The following is a 19,460-nucleotide window of genomic DNA, read 5'->3' on the forward strand; positions in this document are numbered from 1 at the left end:
TCAGGTCATCTGGTCATAATGGTCGCTTAGGCTTTTATACATATATATAGATATACAAACATATACTTATATATGCACATGTGTATGGTTTACTGTCACTATTAGCTCAAATTCACTGAAAAAAAAATGACCCATGATTTTATTTCTAGTTCAATATCATTTCCACTTTGAAGAACTTCACATCACAGTTTATGACTCATCTACCATGTGGTCTACTCTTGCTTTCTGCTTGTAGCCCATGGAAAGGGTATTATCACTAAACATAGTATAAAACATAATTAATTCACCAGGAAACAGTTAATTATCCATGATATTTAATGTCAATCTTTTTCTCAGATTACTGTAACAAGGCACTTAAAAGTGACTAAGCTTTTAAATGTGTCATTATAATCACATTTATTAAACAATCTACAAGTGTTTACTTACCAATAGGAGAAAAAAAAAAAAGAAATGAGAAAAAGTCAAGTTTAACTAAGCACTGTGTGAATGGTTAGAAAAAAAAAACCTGAGGTCATTTTTAATCTCCATGTTAATATTCACTTTTCTCCAGTAGTAAAATGTCTACAAGTAGATGAAATGAACAATTAAACAAAACGTAATATCTGTGACTACAAAGGAAAACAGTTTTGGAGACCTTAAAATATAAACTGCTCAAATGTCACCAAATCAGAATAATTTATAATCTTCCATCTCATTTATGTAACTTCTAGAGGAAAGGAAGCATATTAATGGCAATCATTTCCTGAAACCCATTTGAAAAACTCAGTAGGAAAGCAGTGATTAGAAATAAAAATGTACTTCTTTTTTATCAGGAAACCTTCAGCCAAGTGTGTGTGTGAAGTGATGCCATCCCCCTGCTAATTGTTAACCCAGTGTTAAGTACCTAGTGATTTTTCATTCAACCAAAATGTAGTAAGCCTTATTCCAAGTTGAATAAGTAGATGAGGTTCTTGCTCGAAGATAGCTTACATTCTAGTAAGGGGATTCAGCCAGGATGCATGTAAAAAAAGTAAATAATACAAGTTTACAGAGGGAAAAATGTTTTGAAGAAAATAATATAGAGTAACTAGGTAACAGTAGGTAGGATAGTGAGGGAAAGTCTCTTTTGAGAGAATGGTATTTGAGATAAATAAATAACTATGGAAGATACACAGTACATTTAATGATTTTCTGAGAAATAGCTCTCTCGACAGAAAACTTAAGAACTGATTAAAACCAATTTTACTCAAAAAAGTTTGCCCAAGATTTAGACAGAGGTATGAGGAACAATGGCCAAAACTATATAAGAATATTTTTTTAAGTATGTACAGATGTTTAAAATTCTGATATATGGACATATTTGCTTGGGTTCTGGAGTCAGACAGACCTGAATTTAATTCTCTCTCTGAGACCGTCAACAGGATCATCTTGGCAAGTCCCTCCATCTTTCTGACAGTGCCTACTTCATAGACTTATATTCTATGACAGACATTCTTTGCCTTCATATAAGATGAAAAACACTTTAACATACAAAATTGTAGTTAGTAAATGCCTGCGCCATTGAAAAAGAATCAGACGGTATTAATTATGCTTTCAGCAAAGAGCAAGTGAAGAATAGGGTTTAGATTGTATATGGGAGTCATCAGGAAGCTCATATAAGTGGAGGCTGTAAAGTGCTCTTTCCCTATGAACGCCCTTCTGTTGCAGCTTTAGGTATATCTGCCATAATATCATACTCTGGAGTCTAAAGTCCTTGTTCTACTGGACTAACATTAAAAACACTAGCAGATTCTCACAAATGCAGGCATTTCCCAGACGATTTCACCCCTATGATGATATGTTTTTATTTTAATTTGAACTAAAATACCTCAAAGCATCTTTCCAGACTACATATGTTTAGATTAAGAAAAAGCAACTAGCCTTAATTTTGCAATGCCATGTAACCCAATCAATTCTAGCTATTTTGTAGTTTGCCTCATGTCTCCCTCTTTTTTTTTTTTTTGTTTTGTTTTGTTTTGTTAAACCTCACCAGAGAATATGTTTCCATTGCCTTTCAGAGAGAGTGGAAGGGAGGGGGCGGGGGGTAGAGAGAGAAACATTGATGTGAGAGATACACATCACATTGAATGGTTGCCTCCTGCACATGCCCTGACCAGGGATGGGGAGCAAACCTACAACCCAGGTACATGCCCTTGATTGGGAATCGAACCCTCCACCCTTCAATGCATGGGCCGATGCTCTAACCACTTACCAACACTGGCTAGGGCTGCCTCATGTACCTTTAATATAATCTATAGCTAAGCTTCAGTTTTAAGATCACTATGGCTAATGAAAACATATCACTTGGCAAAAGTTTTAGAAACCAAATTCACCTGCAGTTCTGGGGTATAGGGAGGAAAATTGTGTTTTATAATTTAAAAATTAAGAAATTCTGATTTACAAGTCACTTAGGAATGAAAGAGATGCTATTTTAAAAGTCATGTTAAAAATAATTTCTACTACTGTTGGAAATACCTTCCAAATATTCTTGTTCCCAAATGAGTACATTGCTATCTTTCCACTAGGCTGAAATGAACGTTTAGAAAATACAAACTCAACAATAAGGATTTATTATAATCCCGTTCATATAATTACTGAGTAGCAGTTATGAGTAAAGCAGGCTCCAGGGGACAGAAGGATGAGTAAGTACTCTCAAGGAGTTGAAAGCCTATTTATGAGCCCAGAGTGCTTGTTAGGAAAGCTACCCTGTCCATTTCTTTAGTGTTTGCTTCACTCTCTCTAAGGGAGTTGTGGCAATGAAATCACCTAAGACTCGACTTTAAAGTGCCTCAGAACCCCTAGAGTGAACTCTTGAATGCAAGCTGAGAACTTGGGCCTTTGGACCACTTTGCCTTTCTGAAAGCCTCATCAAGGTCTCTACCTTCTCTGCCACTCTGGGGCCATATTAGTAGGTGAGTCTGTAAAATGGCCATGCACTTTCTGACGCTTAAAGTCAGGGGAGGAGCTGCAAGGCTACTTCACATTATCTGGTTACACACACACACACACACACACACACACACTAAACCAGTGGTTCTCAACCTGTGGGTCGCGACCCCTATGGCCGTCGAACGACCCTTTCACAGGGGTCGCCTAAGACCATCCTGCATATCAGATATTACATTACAATTCATAACAGTAGCAACATTACAGTTACGAAGTAGCAACGAAAATAATTTTATGGTTGGGTCACAACATGAGGAACTGTATTTAAAGGGCCAGAAGGTTGAGAACCACTGCTAAATCCTGGCCTTCCCCACATACTTAGGACATTTACTGCACTGGCCACAGAAAATACCTTTCACTCAATTTTTTACTCAACACTGTCCCTACTTTTTTGTGTAGTAGGGCTAATGCCATGACTGCAGCTTTTAAAAAAAGAGAGAGAAAAGTAATTTCTTACTAATACTTTAGAGCAATCTCAACTGATTTTATTCAGGTATAATTTACCAAAACATGTACCTATTTTAAGTGTACAGTTTGATGAGTTTTGACAAAATTATATACCTGGTTAACTATCATCACATCAAGTTACAGAATGTCTCCATCATTGACCACTTGTTTTATTCTTTGCCACTAGAGTATGAAGAGAGAGGTGCATCCATTTTTAAAGCTTTCAATATATATTGCCAGTTGCCTTCCAGAAAGTTGTTACAACTGGCCGTGCTCTCAGCTGTGCATGAGAATGCAAAATTTAGATAAGAGGTCATTGCTCCGTTGGCAGCCGTGTTGCTCCTTCCCATAAGATCTGAATTTTTATTAAGCCAGTGAAAGGAGCTTTAAAAATGATTAACTTGCTTTAATAATTAAAATCACTGAATTGTTATAGAAGTGGAATCCTTAGGAGCAAATTAAAAGCATGTTAATAATAGAATCTGTTGATATGTGTTTAAGATGGTAATCTAACAGAAACATTTTAAATTGTATTTTTTTCAAAAATAGAAAAACTATAATTGAGCTAACATGGAGCTGTGTGGATCTGTCCTACAGCAGTGCCATTCCAAAGGTAGTTAGTTGGTAGGCCAGTAATATCAGCATCAACTGGGGGACTTATTAGGAATGCAAGTTCTCAGGCCCCGCCACAGACCCGAATCAGAAACACGGGTCTTTAGGCTCCTCGGCCTGTGTTTTAATAATCCCTCTAGTTGATTCTGATGCATCAAGTGTAAAAAGGACATTCTTTGAGGATGACATTTAAAAGAGAAAAAAAATAAAATTCTTTCCAATACTCAGGAATAAATATAGCAGTCATCAATCACCAAGTAGTTTTTTCTGTCTTTCCTAGATCTAGGTCTCTTATCTTCTAATATGGTTGAAATTATTTCTAATATTCCTTTTAGAATTAAAAATTCATGACTGCCATGTACAAAGGTCTGAATTTGGGGCTATGGCAGATATAAGGAAGTCATGATCTTTGACTTCAAAGAGCTTAAATTTGGTTGAGCAGGCATAACGTAACTAAACATAAGAGGCTCCATGGGTAACTGTGAGGTGAGTGATGTGGACAATAGGCCATATAGGTATCAGAGAAAGATGGAGATGGAGATCATATAGAGGAGATGAAACTCACTGAGGGTTTTTGCGGACAGTGGGCTTCTCTGAAAAGATGTGACATGAGTTGTGCATCAAACGTTACATAGGTTTTGCTTTAGGGGCAGAAGGAAGACTGAGTTAGAAGGCTATGGAAAGTCACACTCTTTTTCTGGGTATTTTTGTGAAGTATGCAGTCAATTCTTAAAAGTAGTTCCTTGGTCAGTAGAAAATGAGAATATCCTTGTATAATGGTTTGGCTAGCAGATCACAAGATTCATATTAAAAGAAAACCAAGTCACTTAAGCAATATGCATCAAAATGCCTTTATAGTTAACTAAAAAAAAAACCTTAGACGATAAGTTTATTCTTGAAAACCTTTGAAATTTACCTGTTCAAAGAAAACTAAAACGTGAAATTTGCATATTGCTTACAAAGAAAATCATAGCTAATGTTTGGCATATTATTTTATAAAAGCTTTGTTATGACCATATTTTCCTGTGAACTTAAAAATCTAAGTATTTAATGATGAGCAAGTTTAATAAAATTCAAAAAAACCTTTTGACACTGCTGTGGCATATTAGGCTGGGCACATGAAAAAATTAGATTCAATAACCTACACAAGCCACACTTGGTATATTTATCTCATATAATTCTCAGAATTCTATTCTGTTTCTCTTTAGAGAAACTGCTGTGAAATTAGAATATATGCAGGAAGGTCAAGGAGAGTCTCATAAAATATCTAAGAACTTCCTCTGACTAGTAAGGACAGATGACATTTTTATGCATAGAAAACTGATAATTTTTAACACTATTTCAAATCAATTTCACTGGTCTACTGATTGATTGATAGCTGTAAGTTAGCATGGATTGTTAAAATAACTTATCAGAGTGGAAAATTTTGCATTCAGTGATATCTTTTACCAACTCTTCACCTCTCATGGGTATGACATTTGCATCGAAAGGCAAAGGATAATCTAAAAGTAGATGTAACAAAATACAAAGTAGAGGTTTTCACTTTCAAGCATACTGAGTTTACTAAATTGATCTATAAGACTTATGATTAAGTATTGACAGTGCCATGAATCAAAAATATGTAGTGCATCCCACCACACATTGTAATGATCATTGTGGTACTGATAGTATACTTTCATATTTAGATACATCTCTTAAACTAAGGGGCTAAAATATCTGAGTAATTACCTACAATAGTAATTGCAGGGAGGAAATATAGACTTGAACCATGCCAATTTCTACCTTGTAAATTGGAGATTAAATAAAACAAAGCGTGTGGCTTTGACCACGCACCATAGAGGTTTGACTACAAAGTGTTCAATTGAGTGCTTGACTGCCTCCTCTGATGCTTTATTGAGTTGACCGTTGTGAAAACACAGCTTTGCCTTTAGATGGTCATTTGTTTGCCTCCCCCAATAAAAATCACTTTGCTTTTTTAATAGAGCTTTGAACTAATAGAGTTTCTAGATTTCTTTGAAAACCTCCCTATTACTTATCTCTACAAATAATAACAGTATTTATAACAGCTCTCTCTGAGCTGTTACCTCATTTTCCTGTCTAGTAATGTGACATCTGACATATTTATTTGAAAGGAAAAGTGACCAAGAATTAATCTATAGTAAACCAGTAGCACTTGAACAACTTTGCAAATATATGACATTATGTTACAATTTTCTAATACTTTCTCTCCATATGGTACCTATTTTAAGCACAGAGTAAACAAAACTTGGCTCTGAAATATTCCTCAGATATATTTATTATAACTTCAACTAAAATCATTTTCCATTTCACTATTATCTCAAAGTTGTACATTAAAACTTCAGTAAAATATAAAATAATAGGTAAAGTTTTTGCTTCTACAATGAAACTTTTAAAAATAAAACTAAGTTCTTATATTTAAAGATGGAATAACAACAACATGTATAATTATTATATACAGCAATGTGATTGACTCTGCTAGGTCTCAGCAAAAATAATCATACAATATACGTATAAGACCCAAATATGAAAAACTTCATAAATACTTCTTTCTACTGATAGGTTTGTTTCTATTATGTGATTGTATAGATTCAAGTTTGACTCTCTAGCAATATGACTAAAATAAACTTTAAACTTCAATTCCTCTTAATGACATCATTAGTATAAGTTATATATGTAAATATACACTTTGCTATTTTAATAACTTTTGCATATATATAAGCTCCTATACCTATAAGTTTAGTGATGTCTGCAGAAATAGTATTAATTTATGTTAGTTACTGACATGATTTCACCTGTAGCCCTAATTAATTTTAGCCTATGTGACTCATCCAGTTCATGAAATCATATTCACAAAACCAGTTAAACCAACAAATAGTAAGTGAAAAAGTTCAATATTTATCTCTTTCAAATAACTTTGAAAAGGATCTAATCCATAATTCATACTTATGAACAGATCTAAATATGCAAACACAAAAGTTTATTCTTTCACAATTTGTAGGTATTTAATTTTTTAAAATATAATTTTGATTTGAGATAATCTCAAACTTAGAGAAAAATTACCAGTAGACAAAAATAATTTTTTTCTTGAAAGACTTGAGAGTAACTTGTCGACCTGATGCCCCATCACATCTGAATTATTATGTATTTCTTATAAATACTAGTAAGTCCATTCTTTTACACAGCCTCAATATAGTTAGGAAATTACTGCCATCTACTCCTCAGACCCCTTTGAAGTCACCCAATTGCCTTGCAGTGGTTCTCAACCTTGGCTGCACATTAGAATCACCTGGGAATCTTCTTAAAATCCTGATTTCTGGGCCTCGTCCTCCGGAAATTCTGTTTCTTTGTTACTAATGTTGTGGCCACACCCCATAACAAAGAAACAGAATTTCCGGAGGATGAGGCCCAGAAATCAGGATTTTAAAGAGATTCCCAGGTGATTCTAATGTGCAGCCAAGGTTGAGAACCACTGCCTTACAGCAAATGGATCTGGTGCAGAATCATGCTTTGCATTAGTTGTCATGTCTCATTAGCTGTCCTTAGCCTGGTACAGATATTCAGTCTTTTTTGGTGACCTTGACACTGAATTTGGTAGGCCAATTACTTTGTAGAATATTCCTCAGTTTGGGATTGTCTAATGCGTCCTCACAAGTAGATCTAAGTTATACATTTTTAGCAGAAATATATGTGATGTTGTCTTCTTTTAATTGCATGTGGTATCAAAAGGCACACAATTTTGATTTGTCCTGTTATTGATGATGTTCACTTTTGGTTTTTGCTTGCTTATTTCTGGCTTAAACAACAGAAATGTATTGTCTCAGGTCTGGAAACTAAAGAAAGGTGTCAGCAGGGTTGGTTCCCTGAAGGTATGAAATAAAGTATGTTCCCTGCCTCTGTTCTAGCTTCTGGTGGTTTGCTGGCAGTCTTCGGCATTCCTTGGTTTGAAGAAGCATCACTCCAGTTCCTGCATTCATCTTCACGTGGTGTTCTTGTGTGCATGTCTCTAGGATCAAATTTACCCTTTTATAAGGACCCCAGTTACAATGATTGGCACCCACCCTACTCCTTTATGACCTCTTCCTAACGAATCACATCAGTGATGACCCTTTTCCAAATAAGGTCACATTCTAAGGTATGAGGGCTACACTTCACCACATAAATTTTGCAGAGGACACAATTCAATCCATAACAGAAGCAGAAAGGACTGCTCCTTCCAGTCTCCATCCTGTTCCTGTCAGTGCCAGCTGCTTCCAGGAACAGTAGTTAATTCCCATTTCCAGGTGTTTTTTCTTACACTCCTAGAAACAGCCTCATTTTGCTCCATCACAGCCACTAGTATCAGCTGGCCAGGGTCACTCAGAGGCAGTCTCGCCCCATGGGGAGCCTCCTCCAAAATCTAAATTCCACCTTTTCTCCAACATTATTTAGGAATAATTGATAAGTATAATTGTATGTACTTAAAGGATACAATGTGATTTAATATACATATATGTTGTGGAATAATTACAAGGTCAAGATAATTAACATGTACATCAACTCACATAGTTAACTCTTTTGTGCATGTGGTTAAATCACTTATCTCCTCTCAGCACCTTTCAAGTATATAGTGTCACATTATTACTCATCGTCACCATGCTGTACATTAGCTCCACAAAATCTATTTTTCTTATAACTGAGAGTTTGTACCCTTTGACCTATACCTCCTTATTTAGCCTTCCTCCCAGACTTTGCCAACCACCATTCTATTCTGTTTCTATGAAATTGAATTTTTCTTTCTTTTTTATCCCCCCTCTTTTTAGATTTCACATATAGGTGATACCATAGAGTATTTATTTTTCTTTGTCTCACTTATTTCACTTATCATAATGCCCTCCAGGTTCACTGTTATCAAAGTAACAGGATTTCTGTTTTATAAAATGCTGAAAAAAAATACCATTGTATGTACTGGTATATATCATGTTTTAAAAATCCACGGTTGAAAGACATTAGGTTGTTTCCATATTGTGGCTATTGTGATTAATGCTGCAGTGAACGTGGACGTGTAGATATCTCTGTGATACCGATTTCATTTTTTTCAGATATATACCAGGAGTGAGATTGCTGGATATGGTAGTTGTATTTTTAATTATTTGAGGAACCTCCAAACAGTTTTCCATAGTGTCTGCACAAATTTACATTCTACCAACAGTGCACACAGTTCTTTTTTCTCCACATCATTGCCAACATTTGTAATCTCTTGTCTTTTTAATAGGTGATATCTCATTGTAGTTTTGATTTGCATTTATCTGATGATTGGTGATGTTGAACACCTTTCATGCACCTATTGGACATTTGTATGTCTCCTTTGGAAAAATGTTCATTTAGGTGTTCTGCCCATTTTTAATAGAGTTATTTGGTTTTCTGCTATTGAGTTGCAGATGATGTAGTTCTATATACGGAATATATTAAGGATTTTACCATAAAACTGATAAATTCAGTAAAATTTCAGGATATAAAAATCAACAAACAAAAATTATTTGCACTTTCGACAAGAATGAACTCTCTAAAAGAGAATAAGAAAGTAATCCCATTTACAGTAGCATCAAAAACAATAAAACACTAAAGAATAAATGTAACCAAGGAGGTGAAAAATCTGTACGCTGATGACTATAAGTCACTGATGAAAAAAAATGGAAATACAAATAAAAGGTACGATATCCTGTGATCCTGGATTGAAAGAATTTTTATTGTTAAAATGTTCATATTACCCAAAGCAATATATAAACTCACTGTAATCCTTCTGCAAATTCCAATGGCAAAAATAGGAAAAACAATTCTAAAATTCATATGGAACCACAAAAGACCCTGAATAATCAAAGAAATCTTAATAAAGAATAAAAGTGGAGGCATCAGACCTCCTGATTTCAAAATATGTTACAAGCCTATAATAATCAAAGCAACTTGGTGCTGGCATAAAGCAGGTATACAGACTCATGAGACAGAATACAGAGCCCAGAAATAAGTCCGCATACATACTGTTAACTAATCTTTGACCAGGGCACCAATAATGAGGAAAGGGTAATATCTCTTTAATAAATGGTGCTGGGAAAACTTTATAAACATAAGCAAAAAATGAAATTAGACCTCTATCTTACACCACTGACAAAAATGAACATAAAATTCACTGAAGATTAAATTTAATACCTGAAGCCATAATATCCTAGAAGAAAACATAGGTGAAAGCTCCTTTATATTGGTCTGGGCAATATTTTTGGGGGGGTAAGACAACAAAAACACAGTCAATAAAACCTAAAATAAACAGGCTTGACTACATCAAACTAAAAACCTTCCTCTTTTGCTGTTTTTGTCAAATGATGATTTTTTGAAGTGGTATGGTTTGATATTTTTTCCTCCTTATCATTTGTGTATCTATCACAGGTTTTGCTTTATGGTTACTGTGAGGCTCTTATAAGCTAATAACAAGTTAATTTCAATTACATTAAAAAGTTTAATATATTTGCTTGCCCCCTCTCACATTTTATGTTTTATTTTAATTTACACTTTTATTATATCATTTTTAATTTTCAATTACAGTTGGCATACATTATTCTGTTAGTTTCAGGTGTAAACCCCAGTGATTAGACACTATATAACTAAGTGATCACCTGGTTTCTTTGTATATGGTCAGTCTTTTTATTTTTTCTCTTGCTGAATTCTGTCTTTGTCTCTGAGTTTTAAGAGTTTGATTACAAGATCTCAGTGAAAATCTCTAGATTGAATCTTTTGGGGGTCTTTGAGCTTCATGTACCTGGAGGGTCATACCTCCCCCCAGATTAGAGAAGTTGCAGGTACTGTAGGAGCTCTGCCTCCAGCTCCATCAATACTGCATTCTCTAGTTTCCCTCCCACCCTCCTTGCACAGATTGTTGTAGGCCTTCTCGGTAATTCCTCACCCTCCTCCTCTGGTTTCTACAGATCTGACTCTCTGATCAACTTTCCTAATTTTGCATCATGGAAGATCTGGGAACTAAGATAGCAAAAGTTCTCCTTCAGGATAAAGGATAAGGAGAGGATGTATCAGGTAAAGATGGGTTGAGGACAGATAGAGAACTCTCAGGTTCTGTATATTTTTCTTTGCTACTCTGCTTGCCCAATTACCTCCAACGCCTGCCTAGTGAATATAGCAGCCATTTAAAAGACATCTGGTTAAAGGTAGCAATATAGCTCATGTAAGGACACAATAAAACAACTTCAACCTTGATTTTTACCTAGCAAAGCTATATTTTTACTAATTTAGCTAGTCAGCCACATCATTATTTTAAAAACACTTAAAAAATAAATATTCTTAATAAAATCTTGAAATCATATACTCTCAAATTCTACATTTGTTTCCTTCAATTTTCCCTTTCAACTTAGAGCTAATATTGAATTTCTAAAGTCTTAGTTTATATAAGAATCTCTATATGCCAGTTATATAATATGACATAGCAATTATAATTATGTGAATAAAAATAATAAATATGTATAAAGGATAAATAAGTGCATAAAGAAAAATGCAGCAGTAGAAACTACTTTAAAATCAAATTCTAGAGAACATTTTGAGGAAAAAATAGAGAGTGGATTAAAATTACAGTTGATAGTGAAAATTGATGGCCTTGAAATAGAGAAAATAAATATTTATGAAGTACTACAAATAATATTATTTAAAATACATCATTAGAAAGCTCATAACATTATAATAGTTTCAGAAGTAGAGTAGGTGAGTGGATTATTTCCTCTGAAGTAAACTTTCCTCCATAAAATGTCTCTGACACCACAAATTGTAGATTACTATGGATATCTTTAAAGACCTAATAGCTTCACATTTTTCAATTCCTTCTATATTAAAATTTTTTCAAGGAGAAATAATAAACTATGATCTGGTTTGTTCAAGAAGAACTACACTAGTTTACCTGATTTCTCATTAAATCTGCTACAGGGTGAGTACAATGCTCCTTTTCACTGGCTATGCATTGGGCTATCACTGTGGAATAGTCTTAATATTTTACTTAAATTATTTAAATGTGAGGTCATAATTTAATAAAGTCTGAACCATATGTTAAACAAAGTCCAAACAGAATAAGTAAAATGTGGATCTATGCCATAGCTCATAATAATAGATAGTGGGCTTTCAATACAATTTTACTAAGTGAACAAGTTAGTAGCAAAAATGAAATACTGAAAAAATTCACTTTAAAACAGATATGGCTTAGTTATTCATATCTGTCATATTTTCTTAGTCTTACTGAATTCTCATTTTTCCAACTGTAAATAATAATTACTTTACATTTCATTATTTTGGTAAATATTAGTGACTTTTCTGTCCCATCCTAGCCCCCAAATTTTACAAGGAAAACAAGATGCTTACTTGAAAATAAACAAAAAGAGCTCTATTTCCCTCAGAATTTCCTTTTAAGTCCATCTGTTCTTTTAAGGACAATCCCAACTTTTAGCGCAGTGATTTTCAACCTGTGTGCCACAATTATTTTTAAAGCATGCAATACCTGACTAGTTAGTCAGGGGCACTGACCTCTTTTCCTTTAGACTGTCAAGTAAAAATGTGACAACAGCCAACACAATAGCCATGTGGTATGAGTGAAAAAAACTAAAATTATCTCTTTTTCTTGTCATAATTTTAGTAATTAATTTGTGTGACATGAGATAAAAAAGGTTGGAAATCACTGTTTTAGAGCAGTGATTCACAACCAGTGTTCTATACTTCTAAGAGCCATATAGATTTGTGAAGAGTCCCAGAATACATATGAAAATAAGGTTACATTTCCTGGCTGAAGTTGTTTAACAGACACACACACACACACACACACACACACATACAAATCACTGAAGTGTCTTATGTTGAATCAAAGGATCAGTTATTTAAGTAAATGAATATGTGCATATGTACACACATATATACACATATATTATGGGAATGTGTATATATGTATGTGTGCATTTGTATGTGACTTAGAATACTATCTGGCATAATAAACATAAAAATTTTTTTAGATAGTATTTTTCATTAACATTTATAACATCTTAAGAATGGTGGCAAGAAAATGCTAAATATTGAACACATGGGTAATATCTGAACATTTGAAGATATTGTATAAGAAACTTTCATTTTAAGAAAATAATAAAATGTTAGTTTTATCTTACATATTTACAAAACTATAAATTCATGAAGAAAAAACAAATGTGCAATCTAAGTCAGTTCTATAATCCAAGTATTAGAACAACTGTATTATAAATATAATATATTCTTTGCTGTTCTAAAAATTACAAGAGTTTTCATAACTTTTCAATGCTATTCTCTATTTGCCTTACCATTTACTATAAACAAGAATTCTAAACCTCCTCACTATTGACTTTTGAGACCAGATAATTATCGGGAATTGTAGGATGTTTAGCAGCATATCTGCTCTCTATCTACTACATACCATCGCCCTTTCCCAAACACCAACAAATAAAAGTATCTCCAGACACTAACGAATATCCCCTGGATGATAAAATCACCCCCAGTTGACAAACACTGATTTGGCAGACAAATAAAACTCATAAAGCTCCTACTTTGCTATTTTTTAATAACATGGAAAAAAATGTAAAGCTTGCAAACTGATACACACCTAACCACCTTGCACAATTAGCCTCTTAATAACAGCTAGAGGGATTAAAAGCCAACCATATGTCTAAGTTTTTACAATTACAGTTCTTGCAAAGTTGTTTGATCACTACTTATTTTCCTATCTTCATGAAACATCAGGTAAGAGCCAGATAAAAGTAAAAAGAGGTTTTTACCCTTAATTTTTCCCCCTAAAAGTATCTGTTTGTCTACAGATATTTAGACAGCCCCTGGGGCCAAGCCAGGATTCCTGTGGTGAGACAATTGACTTGGCATCATATTGACAACATATAAACAACAGTTTGTCAACAGGCTTCACATTAGTGACAGAACATTTTTTGGCAAAATAAAGGTATCCTTCTGGGCACCATGGCAAAAACAGCTACTTGCTTCCACTTAGGACTACGCTGTATGGAGTATCAAATTAATTAAAAGATAAGCATTCTGAAATTTGTTTAGAAAATATTTTTTAAGAAAGAAATATAGCACAGCAAATTTTCTGCTAAAAAATTGCCTCTAGCAGTTTACTCATAGGTGATATAGACCTATAAAATCTAGGTAAGTCTCAGAGATGTGTGTTTTTGGTTTGTTTGTTTTTTGCCATTTTCTTAAATTAAAACTAAGAGTATGGAAATTATTATTTGATTACTAAGTTTTGGGAATGTAAAGTATTTTGCCATAATGATGATCACAAAACTATACTTTACTCTGCTTTCAATGTTAGTTTATAAAAAATAAAAGTAAGAAATAAAGTAAAAGCAAAACTATACACTTATTAAAACATAATTTCTTTGATGTTAGATGGGAAACCATAAAAATCTCAGAAGAATCCATAGGCAGCAAAATATGAGACATATGCCGTAGCAATATGTTTACTGACACATCTCCTAAGACAATGGAAACCAAGGAGAAAATAAACAAATAGGAGTACATCAAAATAGCTTCTGCACAGCAAAAGAAAACATCAACAAAATAAAAAGAAAGCCCACTGCATGGGAGAACATATTTGCCAATGTGACATCTGATGAGGGTTTAATCTCCAAAATTTATAGGGAACTCATACATCTTAACAAAAGGAAGATAAAAAATTCAATCAAAAAATGGGCATAAGACCTAAATAGACACTTCTCAAAAGTGGACATACAAAAGGCCAAGAGATATATGAAAACATGCTCAAAGTCACTAATCATTCCAGAGATGCAAATCAAAACAACAATGAGGTACATCTCACACCTGTCAAAATGGCTATCATCAACAAATCAACAAACGACAAGTGCTGGAGAGGATGTGGAGAAAAAGGAACCCTCCTTCACAGCTGGTGAGAATGCAAACTGGTGCAGCCACTGTGGAGAACAGTATGGAGTTTCCTCAAAAAACTAAAAATGGAACTCCCATTTGACCCAGTGATCCCACTTCTAGGAATATGTCTCAAGAAAACAGAAACAATAATCAGAAAGGATATATGCATGCCTATGTTCATAGCGGCACAATTTACCATAGCTAAGATTTGGAAACAGCCTAAGTGCCCATCAGCAGATGAGTGGATTAAAAAACTGTGGGACATCTACACAATGGAATACTATGCTGCGGTAAAAAAGAAAGAACTCTTACCTTTCACAACAGCATGATGGACCTGGAGAGCATTATGCTAAGTGAAATAAGCCAGTCAGAGAAGGACAAGTATCACATGATCTCACTCATTTGTGGAATCTAATGAACAACTTAAACAGATGAGTAAAATAGATTCAGAGACACAGAAACATCGAACAGACCCTCAGACCTCAGAGGGAAGGCTGGGGAGGGCCTGGGGGGTAAGAGATCAACCAAAGGACTTGTATGCATGCAAATAAGCATAACCAATGGACACAGACAGTAGGGGAAGGTGAGGGCATGTGCTGGGGGGTGGGAGCGGCTGGGGAGAGGTCAATGGGGGAAAAGGAGACATGTAATACTTTCAACAATAAAGAATTTAAATAAGCCCTAACTGGTTTGTCTCAGTGGATAGAGCATCGGCCCGTGGACTGAAAGGTCCCAGGTTCCAGGTTTGATTCCGGTCAAGGGCATGTACCTTGGTTGTGGGCACATCCCCAGTAGGAGGTGTGCAGGAGGCAGCTGATCGATGTTTCTCTCTCATTGATGTTTCTAACTCTCTATCCCTCTCCTTTCCTCTCTGTAAAAAAAATCAATAAAATGTATATATACATATATATATATATATATGAATTTAAATAAGTAAAAAATAAAATTAGAAAATAATAATAATTTATTTGAAATAAATGTAAGTAATGCTTTATATTATAGCTTTCAAAGAATAAAGTGAGCTGAGAATCATGGGAACCCGAAAATAAATGCTGAAAGCAAAACTAATTCTCCTAAATATGTAAGAATCAAATGAATTTTAACTTGAATAAACAGCCATAATTTCAGCACCAAAATCACTTAATAAAGGTAAAAGTAGTTTATCCTGTTGGGCCACCGTGCATGCATATGTGGCTAGAAATTACCCAAGGTAGACAGAGAATAGATCCTGCTTAACCTCAATGATTCACTGTTTTTACAAAAAATTATTTTGCGATAATTATAGGTTCACAGGAAGTTGCAAGGAGAGTAGCACAGAGAGGTCCCGTGTACCTTTCACTCAGTTTCTCCCAATTGTTATATTTTGAATAATTACAGCACAGTATCAAAGCCAGGAAACTGACATTGATACAATGCATGTGTATCTTTATCATTTGATCACAAGTGTATAGTTGTGTAACTACCACCAGGATCAAGACAGGGAATTGTTCCATCAGCACAAAGGTCTCCCTGAAGCTACCTCTTCATAGTGACACTCAACCTCTCACCCCAAACCCTAGCAATCACAAATTTGTTTTCCATCTCCAGACTGGTGACATTTAGAATATGCCATCTAAATGAAATCATAGGAGAATGTGACCATTTGAGATGAACATTTTTTCACTTGGCACAATGCCCTTGAGATGCATCCAAAATATTGCATGTATTTATTGCTGAGTGGTATTTCATAAGGTGTGCCACAACCTAACCATTTACTTATTGAAGGGCATTGGTGGTTTACAGTTTTTGTATATTAAAACTAAACTCCTATGAATAATTATGTACATGTTTTATGTTGACATAAGTTTTAATTTCTCTGGAATGCTCAGAAGTCCAATGATTAAGTTGTATGGTAAATGTTTAATTAATTTTAAAAAATTGATGCATTACTTTAGAGTGGCTGTACTGTTACATTCCCACCAGCAATGTATGAGAGATCCAGTTTCTCTGCATTCTCTCCAGCAACTGATGTTATCATTTTTCCCAGCAGTGATCCTACTGACTCTGTAATATCTTACTGAGGTCTTCATTTGCATTTCCCTTATGGCAGTGCTATTGCACATTTTTAAATGTACTTATTTGGCATCTCCTTTCATGAAATATCTGTCCACACTCTTTGCCCTTTTTATCTGAGTTCTTTATGTACTCTAGATACAAGTTCTTTTTTAGACAGGTGAATTGCCAATGTTTTCTTCCAGTCTGTAGCTTATCTTTTCAACCTTTTAACAGGTTTGTTGTTTTTTTTTGTTTGTTTGTTTGTTTTTGCAGAGCAATAGTTTTTAATTGTGATGAAATCCAATTCATCTGTTTTCTTATATAGATCATGCTTTTAGTGTCATGTCCAAAACTCTTCAGTAAGCCATAGGTCCTGAAATTTTGCCCCATGTTTTCTTTTGAAGGTATTAAAGTTCTACATTTACATTTAAATCTATGATGCATTTTGAGTTAGTTTTGACTAAGGTGTGATGTTTAGTAGAAGTACATTGTTTACCATTGGATATCCACTTACTCTAGCCCCATTTATTGGAAATGCTATGCTTCTGCATTTGAATTGCTTTTGAAACTTTGTCAAAAATCAGTGGCTACACTTGCAGGGTTCTCTATTCTGTTCCATTTTTCATGTATCTAACCCTCTGCCAATACAACCAAGTTTTGATTACAATAGCTATATAAGTTTTGAAATTAGAGTGACTTCTCCATTATTCTTATTTTTCACAATTTTTAGCTATTGCAATTTCTAAGACTTTCCATATAAAGTTTAAATTTAGTTTAGTCTTCTCCATGCCTACAAAAATCTTGCTTGCATTTTGATGGGAATTACATTAAACCTGAGAGTGCTTGAAAACAAAGTACATTTTACTATTGTTGTGTAGGTGTACTCTATAAATGTCAATTTGCTCTTATTATAATCATTTTATCATTTTGTAATGTACATCTCTGTCTTTAATAATTTTCTTTGCTCTGAAGTCCACTTTATCTGATATTAACATAGCCAGTGTTGCTTTTTTGATTAATGTTTGTACTTTATATCTCTCCCCATACTTTTACTTTCAACTTACCTAAATTATTAGACTTTAAGCGAGTTCCTTATATACAACATAGAGGTGGGTGATGTTTTTTTGTTTGTTTCTTGTTTACCACTCTGCCAATCTCTGTCCTTTAGTGTTAATTTAATGTAATTACTGGTAGCCTAGAGCTTAAATCTGCATCTTTATTCATTTTTTTTTGTATTTGCTCTCCATTTATCTGTTTTCTGTGTCCTTCCTTCCTGTGATTACATAAATTTTTTAAAAATTGGATTTTAATTTACCTATGTGGTTTTTTAATGCATTTCTTTGTATAACTTTTTAGTGTTTTCTTGTTTGTTTGGTTTTTTTTTTGAGAGGTAATTACTATAAAATTTGCTCTGTATAGTTTTTTTAGTGGTTATTCTAGGTATTGTATGTGCATAACTTATCACAGTCAATGGTGTTACCATTTTACCAGTAACAGTGAAGGTTAGACATCTTGTGCCTCTTTATATTCTTTTCCCTCTCCTTTCATAAGGTGTCTTACTATCTCCTCTACATACATTTAGAGCCCGGTAAGTGTTATAAATTTGCTTCAACCGTCAAATTTAATTAAGAAACCTCAAGGAAAAAGTGTCTATCACATTTACCCATGTTTACTCTTCCTTCCTGAAGTTCCAAGGCTCCTTCCTCTCTCATATCCTTTCTGCTTGCAGCATTCTGCTCCATTAGTCCCTCCGTGGGTCTGCTGGTGGCAACTGCTGTCTTCCTCATCTAGGAATGTTTTGTTTCCCCGCTTCATCCCAAAGCTTATTTTCATTTGAGTATGGGTTCTGGATTGACACTTTTTTCTCACTTTTTTCTTCTAGTCCCTGAAAACTATTGTGCCTCTTTTCCTTGTCATCAGCGGCTACTAATGATAAATCTGCTGTCATTTATCTTGTTTCAGATGAGGTGTCATCTTTCTCTGACTACTTTAAGCATTTTTTTTCTTTTTTGTTAGTTTTAAGATGTTTTATTATATATCTTCATGTGGTTTTCTTTGCATGTATCTTGATTGGAATTCACTCACTTCTAGAATTGCAGGTTTACAGCTCATCCCAAATTTTGGAAATTTTATGCTACTATTATTTTTTAATAATGTTTCATTCCGATCCTTTTTCTCCCCTCCTCTGGAACCAAATGACATAAGTTTTAGATTTTGTGAGGGATCGAGCCCTCAATTTTCCTGAGGCTCTGTTCATTTTATTAAAAGTCTAATTCTGTCTGCTGTTCAGTTTGGGGCATTTTTATTGTTTTATGTCAAGTTCACTGGATCCTTTTCTGTGTTCTCCATTCTGCTGCTGGATCCATCCTTTTGAGTTTTTATTTTCCAGTGCTAAAACTTCCACTTGACTTTTCTTACATCTTCTCTTTCTTTAATATTTTGAC

Source organism: Myotis myotis, unplaced genomic scaffold, assembly GCF_014108235.1.
Source record: "Myotis myotis isolate mMyoMyo1 unplaced genomic scaffold, mMyoMyo1.p scaffold_m19_p_7, whole genome shotgun sequence".
Classification (NCBI taxonomy): Eukaryota; Metazoa; Chordata; class Mammalia; order Chiroptera; family Vespertilionidae; genus Myotis; species Myotis myotis.